General features: G+C 42.5%; 1 protein-coding gene across 11 annotated transcripts in view; it reads right to left on the bottom strand.

Annotated features, from left to right (window-relative positions):
* The window catches only part of Csgalnact1 (chondroitin sulfate N-acetylgalactosaminyltransferase 1), a 342,493-nt gene that overhangs the window by 294,832 nt on the left and 33,260 nt on the right, over positions 1-14,401 (bottom strand). For 3 of the 11 annotated variants that reach the window (NM_001436648.1, XM_087588265.1, XM_087588267.1), the window contains 1 exon segment: positions 11,366-11,424. The gene's annotated coding sequence lies outside the window, so the exon portion shown is untranslated. 11 annotated transcript variants of the gene reach the window in all.

The following is a 14,401-nucleotide window of genomic DNA, read 5'->3' as shown; positions in this document are numbered from 1 at the left end:
GGAGCTGGAGAGATGGCTCGGTTAGTAAAACACCTGCCTTGAAGACATGGAGCTCTGCATTCCATCCCCAGAACCCACTAAAGACAGACAGACAGACAGACAGACAGACAGACAGACAGACAGACAGACAGACAAAACCCAGCAAATTATAACCATCACCTCCTATAACCATGGAGTCTCCGTTTTGTCAACTACTCCTGTGCATGGGGCCCACCATGGAGTGTGGCAGATATATCCAATATCACTACATTAGAGAGCAAATTATTTTTGTTGATGGTGTTTGGTGGTTTTCTTTTTTGTCTTTTTGGTTATTATTTTCCTTCGAAAGGGTAAGAAAGTGCATGCAGGTGTATGTAGTACATGCCAGCATACTTACATTTATTTAAATATTCTTATCACAGGTATTTATTATTTTAATTTCTTTGTGCAATATATTTGTGTTGTATTCTTCCACCATCCCTAAATCCTCTCAGATCTCCTCACCTCCCTATATTGCTAATCTCATGTTCTTTCTCCCTTGCTATAGGACACAGAACCTCCTAGTTCCAACCACATTTCAGAAAGTTCCTTACTGTCCCTCTCAAATATACCCACCCTGCATTGAAGTGATCATGGCCTTGACCCTGCTTAATTACCTTCCCAGTACTAAAGTTATTCAATATTGCCTGTCAATATCTTTACAGGTGTGTGTGTGTGTGTGTGCTTGTGTGTGTGTGTGTGTGTGTGTGTGTGTGTGTGTGTTGTGTGTACCCACATGTGCATACCCGTATGCACATGCATGCATGCGTGTGTGTTCTATATCAAGGGAAGCTCAAGTGACCTTGTAGCTGGGAGACACCTTCTGAACTCATGAAGCAGAAAGGAGGCCAGGGTGGGGCTGAATACTGAAAGCACAGCTTCCTGATGGGGCCTTGGAGCTCTCACGAAGAGAGCCTCAGACCTTCAAAGCTCAGCCTGCCTTGAAACATTCTGAGGTAGCAATCTGGAGGGACTCTGCAGGTTACTCGGGTATTTGGAATGTTTAACATATGTGTCAGTCCATAAAAGCTCAGGGATAGCCTGTGGTAATTCAGAATAAAGACCTTCCATTTTCCAAAGACCCCTTTGGAGAATATTAATTCAAGTTTCATTCAAACCAGCAACCAAGCAAAACATATGGTTATGACTTGGTTAGGTAAGTGATTCAATCGTCAATGTGTCCCATTATCACATCACAGCTTGCAAGGAGACAAGCTACCAAGTCCCCATAGCTTTGTTTCTTCCTCCTTAAGGAATACTTCTAGGAAAAGTACCTAATTAACCAGCTTAATCTATGTCCCTGGAAATGATCTGTGACTTCTGGCTTAAAATATTAAAAACCTCAGGAAAAGCTATAAATTAATGTGATTGTCTCTGTCATTCTATAAAATGCATAATTGAAAATTAACACAGCTTGACTATATCTAGGGAGTTGGCAGGGTTTATAATCCATGTATGAGGAAATAATTACCATTCAGTAAGACTTGGGCAGCCTGACCTCTGGTTTACTTTACAGTACTCATCATGAGGCAGTAAGATCATCTGTAAGAAGGATGGTCCCATAAAAGACGCAGATCAGCTTAATGATTATGTACTTGAAAACAGGAAGCACACCAAGTTTACCACCGAGACCTTTCCAGAGGAAGGAGGGAGAACAAGCGGTCCAATTGTCTGAGGTATTTTATTCCTTTTGTTTTAAAGCAATCTGGAGCAGAAAGGACTTAATACAAGTATTTATTAAGTCTATGGAGGGGGAGATGAGTACCTGTTGTCTTTCTCTCTGTGCTTTTCTGTAGGAAAAAAATATCCAAGAAGAGAGAACATGTTTGGAAGGAGGGAGATGCTTCATTTAACATTTCTTGTGAAATGTGTTAAATTGGGTAGGAGGCCTATAATTACTTCTTCACAGTGCAGTTTGCCAGTTTGAGAAGCAACTCTCCTGAACTCATCCTCAGAGTTTGTTCTGTTTTATTAATGCTGGAGAACCAACTGGAGTGCTGTTAAATGCTTTCCAGGTTGCCTAATGTATAGGTCCTTCTCCTATTCTGCTACTATGCTATCAGGCAGAATATGGTTCCTAGAAATATAGTTATTGTAATATATATATGGAGAGAGAGAAAAAGAGAAAGGGGGTGGGGGAGGGAGGGAGAGAGAGAGAGAGAGAGAGAGAGAGAGAGAGAGAGAGAGAGAGAGTTAGTTCCAGAGGACTAAGAACACTATGCTCATCGTTAAGAAAAATTGGCTATGTGACCTCTGCTTCCTTCAGACCTCTGCCAGTGCCCAAACAGCCTGAGATCAGCCTTTATGCAGTGCTCTCCTGTCTTTATGAATGTCGTTTTAGCATAAATATGTTCCAGAAGCTAACCAAACTTCAGGTTCTTTTGTGCCTGTAAAAGATGGCTGACAGTCCGCACATTTAGTCTAACCCAGGTACAAAGTAACTTGTCATCTGGGAACCCAGCGGACTTGTGTTTCAGGAAATAAAAAAGAGGTGGAAACTGTAAATTTAAAAACTCATATTTTTACCCAAATATGTTTATCAATCAATTTTATAGCAGTCGTAGATTTTTCTCTCTTCCACGACAGTGTGTCAGGGAAGGAGTAGAAGAAGAAAAAAAAAAAAGGCTGGAGAAAGAATTCTAAGCAACTCAGTGATAAACTGCATGGCTACTGTGATGAAATCCGGTAGATTGAATCCTGTGTGCTGATTGACAAGAAGTGGTGTACGCTATGGCTTCTATTTAAAGAAATGAACACTCCAAATAAAGCTTAACCTTATCTGGAAGCTTTTACAGCATAAACCCCAAAGCGGCAATACTCGCACACTCAAAAATTCATTATTTTTTTCAGAATCTTAATTGCTGAATGTGTCATAAGCTATAAAAAGAATGAACATGGAGGAGAAAAATGCTGCCTACCACCCTGCAGATTAGATGGCTGATTGCAGGGTCCTGGCAGGCTTCTTGAAGCTGACTCTGTGTGGACCACACTGAGTGCTTGGAGGCCAGGCTAACCAACTGCCATGTTCACGGGGATCCCCCTCCTGTCCTTTGTTGTGAGATACAATATTCTCCAACCTGGAAAAGGATGAATTAACCATACATGGTGTCATTGATCTCTCAGATGCTATCATGACGCTCACTTTCCCAAAAGCTCATCTCTGAACCCTGATGGAGGCACCAGCCCCCAGCAGGGAGCAAGCGGTGAGCACAAGGACAGATAGGTAACCACAAGACCAAGACCAGAGCTCACGCTTCTTCATGCACCCTCCACCCACACAGAGGCGGTTACTGAGTGTGGAGATGCCTAGCGACTGTACTTACTGCAATGCGATGTTTGGACAGAAGTAAACAACTGTGAGTGATCCAAGCAGATCAATCTGCTCATTTTGTCTTTTTTGCACATTTATTATCTCTTTGTAGAGAGAACATTCAAAGTTCTGTAACCCTGTGAGGTTGCAGGAGCGCAGGGGGCAAGTTAATGCTGACACCTGTCACTCTTGTGGTAGCCTCCTGAATAGCCAGCTCGCTGTTTGCCCTAAAGATTTCCCATCTGGGAGATGGCTCAGTGGATAAAGTGCTTGGGGCACAAACACAAGGATCTGAGCTCAGATGCCCAGACCTATGTAGAAAACCAGGTGAATCAGTGAACATTTATAATCCTATCGCTAGGCAAGCAGAGACAGGGGGATCTTTCTGGATCATCGGACAGAAATTTTTAATTCTAATCCAGGGTTTCTACCTGCCTTTGGCCATTTACTTCCTGAACAAAAGACACACACAACCTTTATATTTACAATAAGCCTTAATCAGCACTAGAGCTGGGCAGACATCTACACTCTATGCTATTAAATCTATTTCCTATTGATAACCCTGAGTTATTACTGTGTTTCATCTGGGCTGCTCCTAACTCCAGTCAGCCAGTCCTCAGGGCCATGGTTTCTTGACCCCTAACCCCTGGTGTCTTCATATTCTTCTCTTCTCCACATGGTCCCCTCTGACTCGAGTCTGGGAACCCTAAATCCCACCTATGTCAATTCTGCACAGCTATAGGCTGTAGGCATCTTTATCTACGAATCAGAAATAACTTGGGGCAAGGTCACATAGTGTCACTTAGGTCTACATTCGGACTCTCTAGTCTATGGGCAACCACGTCTTGGGGGCCTGCACCTAACCTTACAATACACAGCAAAAGACTCAAACTCAACACTGTCTGGTCAAATTTGAGAACTCAGGGTTCAGTGAAAAACATTGTCTCAAAAATTAAGCCACTGAAGAGAAGCTTAATATTCACCCCTGGCTTATACACATGCATATACACATGTGCATGGGAACCTGTACAAGTATGTGCACATGCGTGCATACACACACACACATACACACACACACACACACACACACACACACACGAGAGAGAGAGAGACAGAGAGAGAGAGAGAGACAGAGACAGACAGAGACAGAGAGGATAACCTGTCTATTTAAACAATTGCTAATTCCTCTCCTTTAGGTCAGATTTCTTTCCTGCCCAGGACACTGCTTAATTACTCGTTCTTTGTACAAGGTTTGTCCTGTCTGGAAAGTAGTCCTATGTCTAAATATGTTTCAACTCATCTAAGAGAATGCAAGGTCTTCCTATTATGTTAATCATGGTTTATTATTAAGTACCTGTTATACATTATTACCTTGTAATTTATTCTGCAATAACAGTACACTTTTCTTTTAAAGGATTAAAATTTCACATTCACAGTTTCTTACATTCTCATCCCACTCCCAATACCTAAATATCACTGGAAAGAAAGATTAATGTCAGTCTGCTTATAGCATTCCTCTTCAAAATACAGTCATAATTATATGCAATTAAGGGTCAGCAGCCCTATGTGAAATCTTTCGTTCTCCTCTTAGCAGCTTTGTGTCCTCAAGCAAATGACTGAAACTTCTAAGCTTCAGTGGGGATAAACTGAGGGAAAATTAATAATTCACAGGATTACTGTGAGGATTAATTGAGATAATGCACCGTACAGGAGTTTGCTTTTTTTGGATAAGCATCATTTAAAAATAATTGCTTTTGGCAAAAAGAAGGAGAGTGTTCGCTGAATCCTGTACCATGATCAGTGTTCCTCCACTGTCAGTATGTGTTAGAATCCATAACCTAAAAGCTTACCACACAGGATGGAAGCCCAGGAATGTTCTAAGTCTGTGAATACCTGCCAGACCTCCTGACTATAGGGCTCACTGCTAAGAGCTCTAATCGGCCATGATGAAAGGTCTGAAGCAACCGTGCGTCCTTTGTCCCATCTACAGAGACAAAAAAGCCCAAGACTGAATGAAGTTAAAAAACAGTGTGTACACTTTCCACGCTGCCACATGAAGTACATAGATGCAGGCGTAAGAACCAGGCAACAGACACACTTTCTTTAACTCTTGCATTCGATGGCTGTTTCTGTGCCATACGAAGCTATCAGTGTTAAACGGGATGCCTAGGAATTTCCAAAAACAATGGTTCTGAGCATGTCACTCATTTACCTGACACCATTCAGATGATTTAGTCATCTCTGTACCTTCCCCATTTCCTCCCATGACTTGCTACCTACCTCTCTCTATGCTTGGGGCCGCGCAGAACCTATCTTGGTTAAATTTCTAATGCAGTAATAAATACCAAGGATAAAAGTAACTTGAGGATGCCAGGGTTTATTTCACTTCACAAATTATACCATCATGGAGGAAATTCTTGGTGGGAACTCAAGGTGAGAACCTGGAGGCAGGACTGAAACAGAGGCCATAGAGGAACAAGGCTTACTGGCTTGCTCTGGCTTTTTCAGTTTGCTTTCTTATATACCAGGACCAACAGCCCCAGGAATGGCACTCTGCCCACCATGGGCTGGGCCCTCCTACATCAACCATTAATCAAGAAAATACCTAATACATTTGAATTTGCCAATAGGCACTTTTTTTACCCAAATTATTAATTAACTTATTAACAAATTATTGTTTGATAAATTAATGGATGATAATTGGTATTATTATATTTATGTTACATCATCTCTCCCCCATCCTGTAAACTCCTCCAGACCATTATGAATTTGCTCCATTTCTTGGATTGCTATAATCCAGCCTTCTCATATCTGAAGCTGTCCTTAGATATTCTGGCTATAAACAGGCTTTCTCTCCACTCTACATAATTTCTCGGATTTGACCGACTTGTCAAACTTGTCTTGAGCTACAGACACTAAGCAGGATTCTTTCCCCTTCAGTTCCTACCTGATAACTGCTAGAGAATTTCTCTTGCCTCTTACTCCTGGGAGTGTGAAGGACCTGGCAGTGCATATTTGTAAATGAACCTCAGTTTCGTGCTGGCTCGTACCAGAGCTTTCCACATTACTTTCCTTTTTGACTCACATGTTTTTCTGACTTAATATATTTTATCTGGCTATGTTGCTTGCATTTTTATTTGGATGGAGGGAGGCAGTGGGAGAAAGCTCCATTCATTCCTAACCACTCTTGGCACAAACAGCCTTTTAGTCCCTAGATGCACAGTTGGAAGGCCTTCACATGTTGCTGTTTGCTGTTACAAAAAGAGGTACCTAGAAGTGTGCACAAGGTCTTGACTGTCGCTGTCATGACTAGCCAGGACTCACCCGGCTCTCAATGATGCCTGTGTACAACAACAGCAAGGCTGGCTGTTTAAGCTGCATATGCTTGTTTGAGTCATTTCTGTGTGGGAGTGTGCTACACAATGCTAGAAGCCCACATGGTACGTTCCTTCTTTCTTTACCAAGACAAATGCATCTTTGCTGCAGTCTGCAATGCATCCTTTTAAGCAGAAATCACATAAAGGAGTTAGAAGATCAGATGATGGTGGGGAAGCACTTGCAGAAACAACTGTGAGGATCCCGGGTCAGATGCCCAACACCCATGTAGAAGCAAGGTGGGTTACGTCAGCACACCTGCAAGCCAGGGCTTGGGGGTGGAGATCGTCATGATCCCTAGAGAAGATGACTAGCTAGTATAGACAAAGAAGGCAGCTCTGGGTTCAAGGGAGAGACCATGACTCCAAGTATAAAGGAGAGAACAACCAAGGAACAAATCTTACACCCACCTTTGCCATCCACACACATGTATACATGCACACACATACATGTAAACGTACCCACACATGTGCCTCTATGCACACACCAAAAACGTCTGCAAAATCATAAAAATAAATAAAGCGGTAACGACAATTAACACTTCCTTTATGCAGCTGAAGGAGGCCCATCATGGAGGATGGTCACGTGCCACACTTCTGGCCAATGAACCACCTCGTTAGAACCTCCCAGCCGAGCCAATGCTCTAATAAAGGTTGACTACTATAGTGCTTTCCAAACTGTAAACTGATGCAACATGAGTTTAAAATTTCACACCAGACCTTTTGATAGTCACAGTTCAAGCACAGACTTAAAACAATGTAGTCATTATTCTGGAGCAATAAACCAGGCCTCTAGACTGCAATATATCTTTTCTGAATACCTCCAGATTACCCTGTACACACACACACACACACACACACACACACACACACACACACACACACACAGAGAGAGAGTATTAAAATGTGTTTCAGTCCCATATGACAGCAGCAGGCTACTCACAGTTCCCCCCAAACAAGGTCAGGCTCTGCATATTACTCACAGTACAGTTTTGTCTTAGTTTGATTTTGATTTTGTTTAGTCCCCACTGTAGGATGTAAAGATGTTATTGAAAATTTGACAGGGCAGATGGCTCAGTTGGCAAAGGGCCTGGCTCTGTACTATTAGAACCTGGATTCGGATATCCAGTACCACATAAAAACTAGAATGTGGTCACACACACTTCTGTAATCTAAATGCTACAGTGGCAGAGACAGGTGGATTCTCAGAGCAAAGATCACTGGCCAACCAATCTAGTCCATTAGTGAACTCTGGGTTAAGTGAAGAGTTTGGTCTAGAAAGATCAGAAGGAGGGCTGACAAGAGGGTTCTACCAAGACTGACAACCTAAGTTCGAACCTGAGGACACCCATGTGGTGGAATGAGAGATACAATTCCTATAAGCCATCTACTGGCATTTACAAACACACACACACACACACACACACACACACACACACACACACACACACAGCGCAAATGCAGAAACTTAAATTATAAAAATATATACTTATTCCAAAATCTAAAACAAACTAAACCTGAAATACCTCTAGCCTCAAACATCTTGGGTAAAGGATACACAAGGTATAATAAAAAGAACACAGGTACGGCCTACATGTCTGCATGCCCCGGTTTTCCCTTCTCACTATGTGGATATAAAGACAGAAGGACAGAAGTATTTCCCAAACCCAGGGGTAGCAAGGAATGCAGAGCAGACAGGTGAAGGATGCTGCTACCTGATGACGTTGAAAATCTGCTTGCCAGTGCCAGGCCACCACCCCAGGGTCCCCCATAGCCAGGCGGAGACAAGTCCTGGATTTACATCCCGCACTTTAGATTTAGCATTGGACCCCACCAGCCTCCATCCCTAGGAATGACAGAGGTCTGTGTTTAGTAATGAGAGAGATAAAGGAAGTCGTGATCCAAGCCTACACCAGTTGTCATTTGTGAGGGTAGATAAGAGGCTGAGGAGTGGTTTTCACAATTCTAAATGTAATGTGACCACAGCTGGAGTGCTCGAGGGAGACCGGGAGAGGGAGAAATGATGTGGAGTTAAAAGCATTTAAATTGGGCCGGGTGGCACTAAAATGCCACATTTGTCCCACCTGGAGAGCCACTGTGCGGTCTAAGAAGATAAACCTCCATGGGTAGAACTGAACAAAATCCTCATCACAGGGAGTACTGTCAAGCAGTAACCATCACTGTCTGCATGGGGCTAGATGGAGAAGCTACTCCGGAGACATAGAACTGCGTCATTCTGATTCCCTCACCCTGATACCCCTCTCCCTTCCTTTCAAACAGTGTCCTAAACATGTGGTGTTGGTGCCCTCACCCTAAAGTTTTCCTCTATCCCTCCCTTGGGGATACTGGTGCTGCTGGCTTATGCCTTAAGGTACCCCAGGCAGAGCAGCATCACGCAGCAGGCCTTTCAATCAAGCCTTTGCTCAGGAGTCTGGGCCTGGGGCCTGTCCTGAATGGGCCCCAGATGAGAGCAGCAGCTATGAGCAGAGTCCTCCATCCAGCTTGAAAACCTCAGCCCTCATCTCCTGGCATGGCTACACAGAAGGCCTGCACAGCCAAGAAAACATGTGTAAGACTTTAGAGCAGTTTTCTGGCTTACAGTGGGTCAGGGTGAGAAATGCAGGTCATCAGATACATCAAACAGTGCAGCCAGCCTTATCGCACTCTGTGGGTAAATCTTCCAACCTATACAATTCATTAGGTTATCTGTTGAGTGGCACCCAAGAGCCACGTGGAGGATATCGGCCGTGCCTTACTCTTGTAAAAAGAAAAATAGATCGTTGTGGCCTGTTTTCATTACAAGCACATTTAGAGCTCATGAGAGAACCACACATAAGCAGGAGGCTCTATGCCCCTGTCCGTCCTAGCTGGCAGCTCCCGCCTCCTTGTCTACGTGCTCTGAGTTCATCTTAGGGCTGAAATGTTACAGGCAAAACAGAGTGTGAGCACAAGTACTAGCATATGGGAGGATCTCAAGCCCTGGGATATTCATTAGATAAGCTGTTGTGTCCTGAACCAACAGGATGGGAAAGAAGGGGAGAAGGCATTCCTTAGATGACACAGTGGTTATAGCTCCCTGAAGAACTCAGTCAGTGGCAAGGGAGGTGGGGGGAGATGCGATCAGAAATGTAAGCACCCTTGTCGCGTACTGAATAAGCACACCAGCTGCTTCTGACTTTTGTCTAGGCTGACCCCTGGCTTCTTTAGATCCTAAATAACTGTCTGTCCTTCCCTCACCACTCTGACGCTCCAGTATTTTTCTAAGTGAAGACCATGACCCTGCTTTCTGACCAAACTTCCAAAGCCTGCTGCTGGCTGCACGCTGTCCCCAATTCACCAGTCACCTCAACTAAAGGAGCCAAACTTCACGTTCTGCTGAAACCATACGGGCTTCAGAGCAGATCGCCCATGTCCTCAGAAGCCCCATATAATGGCTCTGGTAGACTTGGCTTCTTTTCCCCATGCCAAGCCCCTGCTCACCAGGGTGTCAACTCCTCCTTCCACTCCAAAGCTATGCACACTAGTAACAGCCTTCAGGCCCCCTTTCTTGGTCTGCAGCCTTTCTTCAAAGGCTACTTGGTCTTCTCTGTAAACAACATCCTGGAGATCCTGCTGTCTGGTCATGCTGATCACACCTGAGTTCCCTCTAGAATCTGAAGCCCTCTGCCTCTCCTGACCCATGGACTTCGGTCAACATGTATGGAAACTATCATTCTCATTGCAAAATCAGTAACTACAAAAAATGCTTTAACCCTAAATAAAAGGACTGACAAAAGTCTACTGAATACAATGTCTGAAATCTAACAGGCTAAATTCAAAAAGATAATGTAACGCAGAGTCAAAAAGTGTCATGTAATCCAAGGGAAACACATTCTGGTCTAATGAGATGGGCAACACATACAAATTAATATATTCAAGTTAGTTTTGCCTATGTCTTTTGCATAAAGTCAATATTTCCACAGATCATTAAATATAATCCCTTAGCATATTAATTTCAAAAGAAAAACAATAGCTATAGAAACAAACTTTCTGACACATGTGAGTTGTAAAAATAATTTCGAAAATGTTGCAGTTAACTGTCTGCACATGCGAAGTACCAGTTCAGAGTAACTCTTGAATGCAAACAAAGATAGAAGTTTTATATTGATTTTTTTACCCATAATTTAAAGTTGATTAATTGAGTCTGCCTTTAAGTTCAGTTCAATGAAAGCAATTTGCTTACATTTCAGATGGGTTTAAAATGAGTTTTTATTTACTCACTTGTTTCCTAATTAGATGTGAAAAGAACATAAAACCAAGAAGGCGGCAAGAATAATCCAGCCTTGGGCAACCCCGCTTGTCCTGTAAACTCTTCTTTTCCCAGGAAGACACAGCACAGTGCCTGGGACACAGAAGGCCTCAATCAATATTTCATATAGATATATAAATCCATTGTTTCTTAACTGCTTGTGATTTTATGATGCCATTAGCTTATTGAAATTATAATTGCAACTGTAAATATTTGGACATCCACTGTTTAGAAACGCTGTTTAATGGTAAGGAAACAGGGCCTGGCCAGGTTCAGCTTACAGGCCCAGAAAAAAGGAAGTATCTAAGTTGGGGTTTCTATTTCTGGGATTAAACCAAATGCAACTTTAGAGGGAAAGGGTTTATTTTAGCTTACCTTTCCACATTGCACTCCATCACTGAGGGAAGTTGGAGCAAGAACTCAAAGGCAGGAACCTGGAAACAGAAGCCATAAAGGAACGCTGCTTGCTGGCTTTCTCCCCGTGGCTTACTCAGCCTGCTTTCTTATATAGCTCAGGAGTACCCACCTAGGGATCATAACACCCATAGTGAATTCTGCCCTCCCATATCAACTACTAATCAAGAAAACGTTCCCCAGGTTGATGGAGGCATTTTCTCAATTGAGGTTCTCACTTCCTAAAAGATGTTAACTTATGTCTAAAAAACAAACAACTAAACAAAACAAAAAAGAACAACAACAAACTATTAGAACAGTGGGAAGCAGAGCCAAAATGCAAATGCTGGTATAGCTGGTATAGCCACAAAGTTCTCCATTCCCATTTAAACAGCACCTAGTGGTAAGGCTGCCTACTTGGCCAATGTACCAACAGACATCTATAACTACCTGATATAATCTGGCTTCCTGCCTAGCAGCAGATCCATGGTCCTGAGGGATTTCTCACAATCAAGAAACAAGGTAGAATACTGGCCCTGTGCTCTCACCTGTGCAAAACTATTGCTTGAAGACCCAAGCCTGGGTTCCACAGGAACTCCAGCTCTTCTATGCAGAAATAACATCAAAGAGGCCTATTCTCCCACAGCAACATGGGAAGCCAAGTAAATATTAGAACATTGTTTGAGAATGAGAATAGATGTAGCCATTTCACAGGTCTCCTGAGAGCAACTAGGCTATTTGGGTTTTATTGGCTATCAATACCTACCTCTAGCTTCTAATCTGGGGACAAAAATTAGATAGGAAATTCTTATTTTCATCATCTCCATCATAAAGAAAGCCTCATCTATGTGAATATCTATGTGCATGCTGGTTTATGTGCATGCCTGTCTGGGTACATGTCCATCTACATGCCTGTCCATCTATGTGTATATCCATTTATGTGCATATCTGACTAATTGGGTTATTCTCAAGCCCATGTTCTGGAACCGTCCATTTTTAAAAAGAGCAATGTTCTAGGCCACACTCCACTTCAAATGAATGAATTCAGATTAAAATTTAAGATCACGGATGGGCAAGATAGTACAGTTGGTAAAGCACTTGCCACAGAAGCACAAGGCCTTGAGTTCAAGCCCCCAGGACTCACATAAGAAGCCCCACACAGAGGTGCACACTTGTAATCCCAGCACTGGAAAGACAGAGAGGTCACCTGCAGTAACCTTCAGCTGTGACAAATGTGAGACACCCAAACAAACTACAAACTGTCTCAAAGACACAGGGCGGAGAGCTAGCTCTTCAGGAGTAATACCAGAGGGTGATCTCTGCCTCCACTTACACAGGGTGCAAGTGTACCCAAATGCATATATGTACCTGCACATAAACAAATACGCTTTCATGCATGCATGCATGTACACATGCATACACACATACACACATACACACATTCACACATACACACATACACACATTCACACATACACACATACACACATACACACACACATATATATATATTTTTTAAGGTCAATTTTAATTCCCTTATTTTCAAACCCCGATAATTGGGGGACCTTTTGATGTAATTCTAAAAGGTTGAAAACAGCATCATATGTGTGTTTAATATTTTTAACATGTTACTTATAGGGAAGTGATCCAAAACAGCCAAACTGTTAGTGACGACCATTACAAAGGTGTCATTATTACTCAGTTCACTGGGAAATGTCTGGTTTTTATGTTCTCTGAATGCAAGTATTATACTCTAAATGATGTAAGTAAATATTTATCTATAAACCACAAGACAAGGTGACTTATTTCTCAGGTCAACAAGAGCAGACAATGGAACAGGACATTTAAAGCTGTCACCGCTGAATGAGTGCCAACAGGGAAAAGAAAAAATATGAAGGTGGAGAAGACAGTGAGCCAACAAGTCTTCTCTCTGATGTAGAATTCAGAGGTCACACTGGTCTTTGAACACTGTAACTTCCTTCTTGAAAAAAGCACCTCCTCTGAGCAGTTTATAATTATTTTAATGATACTGTTGCATCATAGAATAGTACCTTACATGAGAAAATTCTAAAAACACTTTGGAAAGTCCAAGTGGCTATATTAAGAGCCACATAAACAATCCTGGCTCCAAACTTAGGTGAAAATATAAGCACTTTGAAATAGATGTCTAACCTATCCTTCCCCCTGTAGCCAGTGTGGATCTTTAACAAATAAAGAGACATTTTTTAACCAATAGAACTTAAGAATATATTGCCCTCTGTGCTGGGGGAGGGGCGCAAATCTCCCATGTAGGAAACTGTACCATTTCCTGGCTACTCGTACCGAATGCAGGACTTGACTATGTAGCACGGGCTTGCCTTAACCCCACAAAACCCCTGTCTTAGGTTCCTGAGTGCTAGAATTATAACTTCACATGGCCACCATGCTTGACCCTAACTAGAGTTTCTCCATAAAGCTCCCATGCTAATTTCGAATTTCCCAGTCACCCGATCAAGAGTTGTCCAAGGACCCAAGGCAGCCACTATCCAACAGTACTTCTGTATGAATTTCTGTCAACTTGGCAGCTTAACACACACAGAGGGAGAGAGAGAGAGAGAGAGAGAGAGAGAGAGAGAGAGAGAGAGAGAGAGGCAGACAGAGAGACAGAGACAGAGAAACACACATACCATCTTCTAATTATGGAGGTTAGAAATCCAAGGTAGGCCTCACTAGAGGTTGTCTATGCTTCTTGGACAATGACTCATCTCCCATATCCCAGCATCAGCACAGATGGACTGAATATTTTTCACCCTGAAGCACTATAGTTCTCTGATTTCATCATCACTTGTCTTCTTGTGACTCCAGTCACACCTTGAAAGATTTCCTTTAACATCTAAAGTAATATTATAGATTGTGAGAATTAGGCCATCACTGGGAGGTTAGGATTCTGCCCTCCACAAACCATCTAATATATAAATGTTTGCAAAATACATAAAGGAACCGTGGATTCAAAACAAGCCACAGAGACAGAAGTGCTCT

Source organism: Rattus norvegicus, chromosome 16 (assembly GCF_021556685.1).
Source record: "Rattus norvegicus strain SHRSP/BbbUtx chromosome 16, alternate assembly SHRSP_T2T, whole genome shotgun sequence".
NCBI lineage: Eukaryota > Metazoa > Chordata > Mammalia > Rodentia > Muridae > Rattus > Rattus norvegicus.
This window is presented reverse-complemented; position numbering and strand designations above follow the sequence as displayed.